Source organism: Diadema antillarum, unplaced genomic scaffold (genome assembly GCF_040938485.1).
Source record: "Diadema antillarum isolate AM-2024a unplaced genomic scaffold, OU_Dant_1.0 scf00000205, whole genome shotgun sequence".
NCBI lineage: Eukaryota > Metazoa > Echinodermata > Echinoidea > Diadematoida > Diadematidae > Diadema > Diadema antillarum.
The window spans coordinates 1,716,221-1,730,892 of record NW_027271094.1 but is presented as its reverse complement, the minus strand read 5'-3'; the positions used below and the strand labels follow the sequence as shown (position 1 = coordinate 1,730,892).

At 39.0% G+C, this 14,672-nt stretch overlaps 1 protein-coding gene across 6 annotated transcripts in view; it reads right to left on the bottom strand.

Moving 5' to 3' along the window:
* Positions 1 to 14,672, bottom strand: part of LOC139724052 (filamin-A-like) — a 184,252-nt gene that overhangs the window by 119,692 nt on the left and 49,888 nt on the right. Inside the window, exon 1 of one of the 6 annotated variants that reach the window (XM_071635255.1) lies at positions 4,930 to 5,172. The exons of the other annotated variants lie outside the window; for them this stretch is intronic. The gene's annotated coding sequence lies outside the window, so the exon portion shown is untranslated. Of the gene's footprint in view, positions 1 to 4,929; positions 5,173 to 14,672 lie in introns of those variants that run through there. 6 annotated transcript variants of the gene reach the window in all.

Sequence of the window (14,672 nt, the reverse complement as noted above, 5' to 3'; positions counted from 1 at the left end):
ATATCATAGTTTCCAGCCACAAAAACATGATTATTGCAGTCTTATAAGACCTATTGATTTTTAAAGTTCTCAGTTCTTTTTCATTATTTCATAGTATGACCTTGTCAGAACTGTTACACAAAATTATAAGGAATCATATAAAGGAATCAAATGAGCTCTGACAATCCAAAACAATTATTGTTCCTGATCATCCATTGATGAGCAGTGATGAACGTTAATGCATAATTACGTAGATGCATGCAGGTGCGCTTTGGAGAATGTCTTCAGTATTTCTACTGGTGCTGATGGTAAGTAGAAAGATCGATATACTGAATATTTCATTCTGCAGTTTTATCTTCCAATAATTATGAACCCCAACATTTGTATTTCTTTGAGGTTTTCCTGTAATTCATAAATTAGCATAATTTTTCTTGTAGTTTATATTTTGGATGGTTGCTGTTACGTTATAAAATTGCGTTGAAACGCCCACTGTCCATTTACCTGTAGAGGTTGCTTTTGAATTATGAAACCTTAATCCTTATTCCATATGAGAATGGCAAATGCATGAAATATATATTTGTATAGTTTCTTTGGGGTTAGGGCAGGGTGAAATTCAGTTCAAGAGGCTAAAATCATCGATAAAAATTAATGCATATAGATCAACTATAACCAGTAATGTATTCAGAGTAGAACTACACACAGAAACAGATGATTTGATTTTTCCTTGTTCTTGTTCTTTACAAATTACTGTACATCAAAAGGTAAAATTCACAACCACAAATCCATTTAACGAAAATGTTTGTCACATTTCTAGAAAAAATGTACACATAATTTTTTTTTTGCTTTACCTCTGTGAAGCACATTTACATAAAATGTTATCTTTTTAAGTAATTGGTAACTGGGTTTATTTGTAGGATAACATGGCTTCAAAAGCAAAGCTCATTTCAACCGAGACAAACCAGCTCCCAGGAAAGAAACAGATTGGACCAAGTACATCATATTCATATGTCAAGATGATGACACACACAAAAAAAAAAAAAACCTATCATGTACAGCTTTGTCAAAAAGAAATGATGTTGGTATAGGATACAAAACTTTTGCAGAAGATCTGATTTGTTTTCATGAGGCTGATTCTTTACCCACTACGCTGCAAATTACAATTAGATGTAAACCTATAAAGATGTATTGTATACTACCTATTGTATTTACTTTATCGTTTGATGTATAAGATTCAGTGTAGTTGTAAGTATCAGAACAGCCTGGTCAATCATGAATTTTACAGGCATACATAATTGTAGTGTGTTTACATTTTATGTAAGTGACCCAATAAGCTTTAGAAGTTTTCTCACACTTAGTGTCATATTTCCAAAGGAAACAGATGTACTATATTGGTTGGAAACTATGATTTTCATTCCATGGTCCAGGGAGCAGAGAAAGCGAGTCTATATTTCTAGAAACTGTATAGTCGTGAGAAATATGTACTTCAGACATGAAATTGTGAAGATCACAGGCATACATAATTGTAGTGTGTTTACATTTTATGTAAGTGACCCAATAAGCTTTAGAAGTTTTCTCACACTTAGTGTCATATTTCCAAAGGAAACAGATGTACTATATTGGTTGGAAACTATGATTTTCATTCCATGGTCCAGGGACCAGAGAAAGCGAGAGTCTATATTTCTAGAAACTGTATAATCGTGAGAAATATGTACTTCAGACATGAAATTGTGAAGATCACAGGCATATATAATTGTAGTGTGTTACATTTTATGTAAGTGACCCAATAAGCTTTAGAAGTTATCTCACACTTAGTGTCATATTTCCAAAGGAAACAGATGTACTATATTGGTTGGAAACTATGATTTTCATTCCATGGTCCAGGGACCAGAGAAAGCGAGAGTCTATATTTCTAGAAACTGTATAATCGTGAGAAATATGTACTTCAGACATGAAATTGTGAAGATCATGTTTTTTCACATACACTGTACACACATAAATCCTATAAAGGAAGTTGAGCATATTTTCCAAAATGCTTCCAAAGTTAACTATGCCCAGATGTTCCACATTAGAATACTAAAAATGAGTGAATAAGTAATTGTTGAACTCTAAGACAAACGTTTACACCAGAATCAATCCACAATGGGCATCACGCTTTCATAACACTCGTACGCTATATAACTGGAGGGAGGCCATATTTATCAAATGGCCGCCAAAACAAAGGATGTGATGAACCTATTCACTTTGCTAACACATCATTAAATTGAAAACCTTCACCCCAAAACTATACTTTTACACTTGAATCGTGATTATATATCTTTTGAGTTCGAAGGTATACAATATTCATTTTCTGTTGTATGGCAGCCATATGCATTAAAATGGCCGCCAAAACGTAGGATGAAGCGATTCATATCACTTACAGTTGAATTTATGGGAGTCCTTGACCCCAAAAACATATAAGTTGGTACCAGAGTCATGACCCTTTGTCCATACGTTTTAAGGATATGTTTTTATCTAACATGGTGGCCATATTTTTTTCAAAATGGCCGCCAATAAGTAGGTTGCCATGGTTTTATCCTCTCAAAAATTTTTTTTTTTTTGGAATCCTTGACCCTCAAAACCTATACTTTGGTACAAGAATCACGACAATCGGACTTATAGTTTCCAAAATACACACCATTGCTATATCACATGGCGGCCATTTTGGAAAATGGCCGCCACGGCCGCCAAAGGGAGAATCAGAGTGGCTTCCATATCAGAAATGACTTATATTGGCATCATGTACATGTGTACCAAGTACGGTGCTTTTACCATAAAGTGCATGATTTTTTCTATATCCGCTGGACTAGGTTAACTCTGGAGGAGGAAGAGAATTCGAGCTCGTTTCGAGCTTCAGCGGCGAGTTCGTTGACCTGCTCATTGTCGAGATTGGAATGCGAAAGGTGCGCATACAGGTGTAGGAGCGCGGTCAGATTCCAGGGACCTATGAATTAATCTGATTGCTTATTCCTCTCGGCTGTAATATTATACAAGTATAAGATGTCTGGTACGTGATATTTATAAGCATTTGGAACATTCGCGGGTGCCTGCATTCCTCTTAATCATTGTATCGCGTAACTAGAGCTGAACCCCACAGCGAGGTGCAAAGATATCCATAATGATTCCACGGGTTTTTGATTTAACGATAACAAATAGTAATCGTCGAACAGACTGTAGCCAAAATGACAGACATATTGATATACTTAGATCGCTTGGTGATTATAGTGCAATTGTAATTTGATCACAGTTTACACTTAAACTTGTATCGACAAAACAATAATATTCGTCTTTCTTCTGTTTGTTATGTTGATTTTTGCTTGACCTTGTGAAACACATTGAAAGTCTTCATTCCCTGTAATGTAATTCTTTCTTTCTTGTTAACGCAATCGATTATGTCACAAATTCGGTGAATCAGCGATTTAGGTTTATTTCTTTTCTGTAACCGGCAAAGTCAACTTGTCAACTCCCTTGGGGTATGAAACATGACTTTACAGACACTGCCAGATAGATACTAGTAGATCAAAGGAAAATGAGGTACCAAAAACGAACACTTTTAGCAGTGAAATTAGAATTACACTACCGAATGTATGTACATGTATGTTTATATATATATATATATATATATTTATATATATATATATATATATATATATATATATATATATATATAATAAATATATGCAAAAATTTTCTTCACCCATTTCCGTGCACTTATGCACATAACGCGTAATGTTACAATGTGCGTAGAACCAGAACTGCTTGTCACATTCACACTTCTACTTTTCTAATCATTTTAGTAACTATTGAGTGTGTTGCAAATCGAAACACGCGCATTTCGATGCTCGAAAATTAAATACTGCTGTCAATGTATCCGAGTTTCTGGGCAGTCGTGGGGGTTGGGGGTTGGGGGAGAGCTTCAAGCACACTGCGCATGAACATATTATAGAGGGCGCTCGTCAATTAGGCACCATGAGACATTTCGCTCGTCCCTGAATGCCTTGTGACGTCGTTTTCATCTGTCGTAACAACCATTCCCAAATATTTCCAGGGTCAGTCCGGAGGAAAGAAACAACGTGTACACTTAATTCTGGAGTAGGATCATTTCCATGGTCCACACACATTTGATAATGATGTCATATCAAGGGAAATAATAATTTCTATCTATCGCTCTCTCCATCAAAGTACATGACTTATGTTCTTTCAATCTGAGGAGTCTGTATCACAGTCACAGAGTGATGCTTGAAACATTTCGAAATCTAAAGAGTGTTAATGTGTCGAGAATTGCATATTAGAATGTGACCTTTATAGTTCAATAAACATTCGTCGAGAGTAGATACACAAATCTTTTTCAGGTGATGATATTCTTTAAGGTCTCGGTAGACAACTTTCTTTGATGAGTCATAATTGTTGAGTACAAAATGCAACAAGTACAAAGTAAACAAAATTATACAAAATAAACTGCTGTCCGTCTAAAGAGAAAACAAACATAAAATATTAAAAAATGTAAATAAAAATACATATGAACAACGTTGAATAAAGGCTAAGGCAGACTGGCTGAGACGAGGCACATAATTTCAGTGGGCGTGATGTAACGTCCACGTTATCGCAGGAGGTATGCGTGTGTTGATGCCCGAGAGGCATCTGTGAACATAAACATGGAGCAACGGGAAAACAAAGAATTGATTTGCGTTAAGATGTTAGAATTATTATCCAGGAGATGGGTCCGTCCGGGTGACGTACACATCCATCGCAAAGGACTGGATTGGTTTGACGTACCTGCAATGAATAATGTTACGAGTTTAGAGCTCTACGCTGATGTATTGAAAACACAGGGGTTAATGTGAATCGTAAGAGAAGAATGTAACTAAGTAATAATGATGACAGTTATCTACGGAAGACGTAAAGTGAACTTACAGAAGAAAAATATTATGACCCTGGAGGCAAGGCAAGGCTGCGGAGGAGTAAAAGTGCCACAGATGGAGATATTTCTGGGACAAAAACTGTCGGATTATATCCCAAAACTGGCCAATATGTGGTTGGGAGACGTCTGGATCCAAGACACACGACACACACGGGAGAGAGATGATATACACCCCTACAGTGTAAAAAGGCAGGCAAATCAAGTTGTATCCTACGAGTGTTGATCGTAGAATACTACCGAGAGCATGGAGACGCTGAGGCAAGGGAGCCTAGGGTGGCGTTTTCCGTAGCACACGGCCTAGGGAACGGAGAGCTTCGCTGGGGGTCCTGAGAGGCGTCCTAGGAATTTGTTCGCCAAGTTTAGCGACACGAAAAGATTATGCAGGCTTCCCCGTTGAGATTTCTAATTGACCCTAGCGCCCTGCCGACAAATCAGATGCTGCGTTACAGAGCAGGAATCTGTAACAGAGCACGCGATTGGTGGAAAGGGAGGTGTAGACAGTCAGCCTAAGATTGGAGGAGACTCGAACTTAAGTCTGAGGGAATTGTTTCGGGGGAGCATTCACAGGGTACACAGTCGCACCGTGGAAAGAATCAGATTTGAGATGCCTACTGGACTCCCTCTGTTACACACCTCGTTACATAGAGAAAGCAAAAAGGGTTTTAATTATTCTACGGCCATTTTGTTTTTAGGCATTGGCTGCGTCTGCGGTCTGCGAGAGCGACGTCGTCCCCGCGCGTAAGCGACTGGCGGAGCGGGGCACTCCAAATATGGTCAATGAAGGGGTTGTGCATTAGGCCTGACACACCGCATAACTCTGCGCACTCTCACCGCTGGTCCAGGATAGCCCAGTCTCTCTCTCCCCTCGATCTACCGCTCTCTTCACCATCTCCCTCCCCACCCCCTCCCCAACTTTCACTCATCGTGTTCACAATCCACACGACCACGGCCGTTCTAACTAGCGACGGCACGCAAACATACTGTACGACAGACTCTTCCCTAACTTTGTACAGCATTCGGGCACATCTGTGTTGTGGATCATAATCAGTTTATCCATCCATACACGCACACATACACACACACAAACACATACAGAGGCACACATTAAAGAATGACCTGATAAAATCCAAATGTCGTCGTCCTTGTTGATGTCTGCCTCTTCCTGTACAGTGTGGAAACCTCCGGAGAGTGTATGTACAGTGCATTTACATGTCCTTGCAGTCCCTATTGTTTCGTCACAAAGACGAAAGTCTACTTTCTTCGAGGACAGTGATATTGATATCGAAGAGATAGAGTTGTCACGCCTGAGAGAAAGACAGACATCTTATCACACGGGTAACTTTTAACTCCTCTTGGACAAGGCCAATATTTTTAATCGCCGCACACTGGAGAAGCGGCTAGCTTTAGAACAAGGTTGGCGATATTTAGCGCATATCCTTGAAAGATCCAGATCACGGTTTGATACAATTTGAAATGATGTCGTGGGAGTATAAGTTGGGAAGTAGGGTGTAACGGTTCAAAAATGACCTTCGTGGCATCTACAACCTTTGTAAACGTGGCGCTTTATTTACTAAGGAGATTTTTCAAATACACATTAGTACTCGTAACTGTGGTAACTTGTCTATATTTTGGAAACTTAATAATGCAAGAATAGTTATGCCTGTATGTTTAATGATTTGCTTTACATAACTTTGGTCAGCTTTTAGTATATTTGTCCGCTGATTTCGTCAGTTCCACTTAATAGCCTCGATCTTCGTATCTGCGTTATACATGACTTCATACTCAAATTATTGGCACAATGAGCAATGACTGGTAACCATTTTCTATATAGCGTATTATATTGTGTACATGAGTCGAGCTCTTAGTTCCTGTTCTCTCCGCTTTTAGTCTCAAGCAATATACAGGAGAAGATGTAGATATCAACCAAAGACAGAATCACACGAGGATATCATAAGATTCATACTGATTATTCATGATATCATCATTCTTGCAGTTTGAAGGTTAAACACTATATTGTAAATCATACATGTAGCAGATTATCATAACCGTTCATCTAGTTCAAACTCAATATTCACTCTTCACTGGACTTTTTAAATATTTCACGGTAATGTAACACGAATAGTGTCTATACAAGTTGTTGGTATTATGTTATATAGGCCCAATATACGACTGTGCTTTATTTGCTCAATAATTCAAACTACTTACAAAACAAAGTATCAATTGGTGAGAGCATCTGTCTGTCCGTCTGTATATTATTTATCTATTTATCTATTTATCTATCTATCTATAGATCTATAGATCTATCTATGTATTATATATCTATAATGATATATTTATTTTGTTTATTCATCTATACTATGTCTATATATTTGTGTTTATCTATCTATCTATTTATCTATCTATCTATCTATCTATCTATCTATCTATCTATCTATCTATCTATCTATCTATATATTTGTGTTTCTATATACCTATCTCTCTTTATTATATCTATGTATGACGTCTGTTTAATGATAGATTCAAATATTCTTAACTCAATGTTTATATTACTTCTAGCATAGATGGCTCGCCTACCCCACTCCCGGTCAGCGATGTGTTAACAAATTGTTAACCCATTGAATAAACTATACAACAGAAAACACACAGAGAGTCATTACATTAATATCGTACCCCGATGTGGACTCACTGCTGGTATGCTCGGACTGTCCCTATTTCCGCCCCCTCCCCCCCCCCCCCCCCCCCCCCCCCCTCCTTAGAGTCCACGCATGGGGGATAACAATCTGGTCTCGTGTTGGTCAGGTAATGGGGAAATGCGTTCGACTGCTCGGACTCCCGCCAGTGAAAATGGAGGAATGTTGATGAGAGAACGCCATGTTTGTTATCAGTTGTAACCCTGGTGACCGGATGACCGTGATCATGAGAAGATTTCCTTTCGGTAACCCAACTATACATGTTTGCCTAATGGCCAAACTGTTTTGATAATCCCAATTTTGATGAGTAGATTAAACTGTATCCTCCCGTTTTTATGGGCATAGTAGTCTTTCTTCACAGACCCCGCGCATCTCCATCTCCTATTTCATTTTATTTTCATTCACTCCACCACAGACTGATCTCACGTTTTCGGGGATCCGTAGTAAGGAACATTATTATTCTTTAACGAGCCTTAAAATTTGATACAAAATAACATTGTCATAATTTGGGGTGGGATGGGGAATAACTAGGCCTACAGCATGACGAGGTACCTTTTCCAGGTAGACACTGCTTATAAAGAGGCACCCTCAAGGAACGAACAATTATCACTGGCCATTTGAGCATATCGATGGAAAAGAAAGCTTTTAGCATGAAGCCGAAAATTTACCAACCTTAAGAAATATTTTCCAGTGGTGAACGGATTTCGTTGCACCCTCCCCCATCATAATGTATATATCACCTTGCGTATAATATCGTCATAACACCAAGCATCGACGATTTGAATATGGGTATCTCATTTACCAACTTCAATGTTTATAATTGATGAAAATTGAAACAGCACCTATATACGTAAAGCCATTACTGTAAGATAAAGGCACATGTGTGTTTACTTTTATATAAGACATTACATGAAGCTAAGAAAGGTACACATGAGTCGGGGTGGTATCAGGGAAGGGGTTCCCACCTCCCTGATGGTATCCACTACCATCAGAGATGACGAAAGGAGATGTAAGCAAAGGAGAAATAGATTGCTCGTCCAGCCGTAGCTATGCAGGGCGACCCACGCTCCGACAAAGTATGACAGGAATTATTTTTATGATGACATAAGTCGGCATCGCTCACTACTCCCTTCGAAGATCAAGTTTTTTTCGAGGGGCGGGTCGTGTCGGGGCCTGGTAGGCACCCAAGACGCGGAGCGGTGGGCAATGAACCCGGCTGTAGAGAGACATCCTACAAACGTATCATTAAGCCTACTAGATTACTGGACTGGGCAACAACTTCTCCCCGTCCGGTGCCGACGCCATGATACAAGGCGCTCTCATGGCTGTGGTGCTAACTGAGTTTGCGTGGAGTCTGTGTTTGATTGCTCTACATTCGGTTAGCTGGTTTGTTTGGGGGTTATGTCTTGTTGTTTGTTTGTTCGTTTGTTTGCTCGTTTTCAGGAATTTCACCTCGTGTTCCGTTACAATCAGTTATCTGCCTCACCACAAGCTGACATGGATGGATGGAGGTGGATATTATAGGGAAGTATACAGAGTGAATGATACTGACGTGTATCAAGCTGATGTATACATAAAGTGTACGTGGGTATTGCAGTGTACATGGTAATTAATTAAACTGATTGTAAAAGCATTATTCATGCACATGGATTTGAGCCACGATTGATATCTTGGAAAATATTTTTCACATACATTAAAAAGAGATACTGTAAAATAACACATTCGTTTAATTTGCTTGATTGTTTGTGGCTTGGTTTGTGTGTGTGTGTGTGTGTGTGTGTGTGTGTGATTTTAACTTGAAATGTTCCATTGCTTACATAAACATTGACCATCACTGACATAATATCAAGTAAAGCAGCTAAGCTCTCCTACATTTAATTTCTCGAAAACATATTTTCAATCATGTAAACGGTGATAGATATTTTTCACCACTTCCACCGTCCGTACATCCTGTAAACAATTTAAGGAAATACACGTTCCTTCACCCTTGAAGACAGTTCATCGCTCTTCTCCGGTTTCCTTAAAAAAAAGCAAAATTAAACAAAACAAACAACAAACAACAAACTTTCTATCTACAACTATGAGTATTATGCTCGGATTACACGAATTTTTACATGCCTCCTCAGCAAAGCCTTCAACCTGGAACAGTCTGGTTAATCGACTTTGACTTTGAAGTTGTCTGTTTACCTTCCGCAATTCGGTCGTTGTTTTGCGGCTACCATAACATTCCAACCACATAATCTCAACGCATATCCTGTGACGACCACGGACCTAACATGTGTGAATAGGTAGTCGTTTTCGAAAGGTGCAGCATAATTGTCTTGGAGCAAAACACACAAAAACAGACGAAATATTAAAGATACTTGATAAAACTTTAATTTTTGGCGTCGAAAAATGGGTATGGCTGATTGTACAGTGTAATTAGTACTGCTCTACCGAGAGTTATTTGTTACAAAGGCACGTCGAAAACTTTTCAGTTTTCACATTACGAGAGTTTATAATTCAGAGTAATTGATAAGGATATAAGATCATGAATGTGACATTGTTGTTTCTACATACTAGGCCTAAAAAAGTTGAGAGTTCGATCTAGAGCACAATAGACCTACAATCAACAGAATAATGAGTTACAATGAAATTTTTCAATCAGTGTAGAAGTGCTTTCAAAGAGCATTTCATCAGTGATCTGACAATAAAAATTCAAATGTTTCGAACGTTTCTTTTGATCACAACTTTGCAATCATTCGGCCAGGTATCGAATAAGATGCTGGGTGAAATGATTACAAACTCAATACGATATTAAAGATTTAACGGTATTGTGACCCCTGTCTCAAGTCAGAAAAAGCTTAACGAATGAATTTGTACCAGGCGCTTTACAAGCAAGTTCAGCCTGCCATCCACCCGGTTCTCCATCTCCAATCTCCACCCCCCCCCCCCCCCTTCAGCAAACTTCTACTCCCTATGGAATACCCAATCCTCTCGTGTTCATAAAGGCTTCTCCAACTGCGATATCGTCATTGAGGGAAGCAAGGATGGTGATAATGGCTTTCCGCTCGTAGGTTCGGCCCATCCCCTTTGCGACCTTGCGAGCACAATGATATCGCCGCCTCATTTCGGTTGTTTCGACCATTTCTCTGATTTGAAGCAAGATACTGTCATCACAATATGCCCATGGCATTTCCTTCGCTGGGGGAAGAACCGGCCCGAGAAAGCAATCAGCACAGTGTTAACCTTCATGCAAACCGCCTTATTTCGCTTACATTTGATTTGTTTGTTGGCTTGCTTCCTTTACTTTATTGGGGTACAGAATTTAAAAAACAGGATGAAAATATACGCGTGATCTCTTTCTCTAGTACATTCAGTTACAACTTTCTTACTTGCTTAATATTTCTTAATCATCATTTACATTTCCGAAATATTGTTTGACGGATAATATTTTCAGTTGGATTGTAACGTATTTCGTTTCTTGTTTATTTCCTCCTTGTCTTGGCGTCCTCTCTGCCTATACATGTCTCTTCCCTCCACTTCTCAAGCTCGCCCTATCTTCTCTTTCTCTTTTCTCCTTTGAGAGCTTCCAAAATGTTCCAAAGTTAAAAAGAGAGAACAGAATTAGATCTCTTATTGATCTCTTATTCGTCCTAGATATACTAGATAAATACTTATTCTTGGTGTTACGCAGGAACATACACAATAAAAAGAGAGTGAAACAATACCTGATAATAAGTCACATCTGAGTCGACGAACTCGCAAATATAACAATAGTCATTCTTTTTACTTGTTTTTGTGATGAGCACGACGTATGATAATTTAATATTATTAAGATAATATGCTTTATTTCATCATCGATATTCATGGCTGAATTTGCTTTTGTTTTATTATTTCTTCTTCTTTCTTTTGTACATTGAGATCTCTGAGTCTTTATTGGGTCAAATTTGACGGGCCTTTACGAGTTGACTTGATTGCACTAGCTCCGTGTGTTGACTCTGATTGCCTGGAAACATGGTATGTCCTAAAATGGGTCTCGGGCTTGGCGGGTAATAAACTTGTGCGGGAAGGCACGCTGGATATGTCGGTAACACGGACAGAGCGCGGGCCCGTGTGGGAAGGGAGGGTTTGGGGTCGGCGGTTAAAGTGGCTCTCGTCACACTCAGAATGACCTGACTTCATGTCGATGAAAAAAAAGAAGAAAACAAGACGCTATTTGAACCCAATGAAGGGGAGGAAACGGTCATGCAATACTATAAAATAAGGAAATATTTCTCATTTCGTTTCCTCTCTATCACATTAAAAACATATTATCAAGATTATTTTTTAGACTTGAAGGATATTTTAGATGCACTCATCTTGTTTGTTGTCATTTAAATATCATGCTGAGAAAGTTATTGCGATTCGTGTCAAAAAGTAGCTCACTGGAAAAAGACCAAGTACATTTGTTTATTTCCATTTGATTACGAGGTTAAGAGAACAATATATTGCAGAGATATTGCATGAGCACAAATAGACACGAGTCTTGTTACCATTTTGTTCCTGATGAAAATAATATCACTATTGTCTATATCATAGTTAATTAATCGACCCCTTCAGGAATATATTACTTAAAAATTTGACAGACTGATTACTTTCTATTCCGACAAACACACACCAACGTTTACTGCATATCAATATTTCCTGCTGGTCTAATCACATACCAACCTATCAAACACACGCTTGTTTTATATCAAATATCATATTTCTACATATCGTCTGTTGAGAATGAGAAGGGGGTTAAGTGGCCTTGAACACTATGGGTTTAGTGGCAACTTAACGCCCTTATCATTCTCAACCGACGATATATAATTTGTATGTATTTGTCCATTCCTATCTGTGATAGTTAAAAATATGTCGTTACTCATGCACGTGTCTTACTATGCCAGTGTCATTTTTCTTTCCGTCTATCCTCTCTATATCCCAGCCTCCCCCCCCCCCCCACACACACACGCACACGCACACACACACACAATGTCTCAGTCACAGAGTTTTCCTTTTCTATGTTGTCTAATCCCATGTTATGGTAAGATCTCCTTTCTCTATTCCTCTGTCGGGCGCGTGGTTCGCAGGGATATCGGGTGGAGTTATACGGGCTGAACCCGAGACAGGTGGATTGTAGAGCTAATCATCCGTCTTTCAGCGACTCGTCTCGGCCTCTTCTCAGTTACATAATCCTTCATATCCACGATGCTGCATTTCAAACTGCCATGATAAGACTGGATACTATTCTGACCTTCTCTACTGAGCCGATGTCTCATACGGGTGAAAACAGATTTCATTTAACGGCTTTAATCAATGGACATTCACAGCCGCGCCAATAATTTCAGAGGGCACGCCCTCATTTTCCTGCATTGTTAAAGCCCCAATGACATGAATCGCAGTATTGGTGAAGTGAAATCTAATCATCCTTTTATGCCGGAAGAAAATGAAACGTTTGATATTCTTAACTGACTGCGCGTAAATTGCAGCTTTACATTGAACTATATATCATGCGGAAGCAGAAATAAGCAACCAAAGTAGGATATTTTCCACATCAAGCAGAAACATACAGTTAAAAGTAAATGAGTCAGTAGGTCGATATGTGATTAGTCTTGATTTCACTGAAAAAAGAAGAAAAAAAAAAACAACAACAGGACTCCCTACAAAGGAAGTCCCAGACGCGCCGGACCCAGGTGCAGTGAAATATCAGACGAACAATATTAACCGCCATGGAACCACCGACTCGATACTCTTCTGAAATCGTGTACAAACCGTAGGCAGATGGTAGTGACGGGGTTAACACGGAAAGTATCACCAATGTCTGCAATCCTATACAGGGCGGAAGGTCTGTGAGAATACCTCCCGCTTGCCAGAAGGGACAGATAATTGACTTACTAACCGTTCGAAGACAAAATTCAAATCCAACTAATTGCATTTGACCTAAACTTATTAGATCATACTTTACGAAAAGGTAATGTGGTCTTCAGGGAATTTTCTTATTCGTAATCCATTTCAGTCTATAGATAGGGCCCAGAAACCTAATATCCTCAAGGTACTCTGCCAAATGACCTCCATAAACATTCTCTTGTACATTGTAACCCCCCCCCCCTCCTCTTTTTTTTTTTTTTTTTACTATTTTTCGGAACAACTTGAATATACAGGAATATGGTACATGCCGGCAAAGAAGTCCTTGTCGACAATGGAATTACGATTGTCCGAAGTTTGACTGTCGTAATGTAAGGTGTAAAAAAAGAAAGGTGTTTTATGTTTTTTATTTAGGAATTTAATTCTTGTCACAGAATGTTCTTTGAGGACGTTCTGAGAATGTGAAATAAAAAGTCAAACACGACTATCTTTCAAATACTAGTCTATTATGTTATTGATAATTATTAGAAAAGACACCTTAGTTCACGTGACCTGTTTGGAACCCACTTTCCCACATTGTCAACAACAGATGAGTTGTGAGAAGAAAAAAAGAAGAATCATGCCCTGTTTAAGATTTTGAGAAGGATAAGAATGGTAACAAGTCTAGATGACGACAGCATGATTAGCACAAAGGTTGTAAGTAATTTTCAAGGAATAACCTCCTCTCTCAATAGTGCTGATTGCATCTTGCACGTGATTGATAACATCTCATAGACAACAACCATGGATATTAAATACATGGACCTATAAAACTGAAATATTTCCACGCAACCATATTTCAAGTGACCATTGCTTTAAAGGCCGATTGACCTCTAGCTTCGATCTCTCGTGGCGAAAGAGGCTGGATGCTTCCATGCAAATGCTCTAATGAAAATCCGTGTGGCGCTTGCCGTTGACCTAGATATTATGCTCGCAATCATTTCTCACGTTTGAACGTGTGGTGCTGCTGCATGTCGACAAGATGATTGGGGCGTGGGTTCCCCCCCTCCCCCCCCCTCCCCCCCCCCCCCCCCTGCTATCTTGCGTATAGGGTGATTCTTTGGTGATGTGTTTGTTTTAGGCGGCAGAACGCGGAACATCCAGAAGAAGCGTGAATGGGAAAATACGTACAACAATGA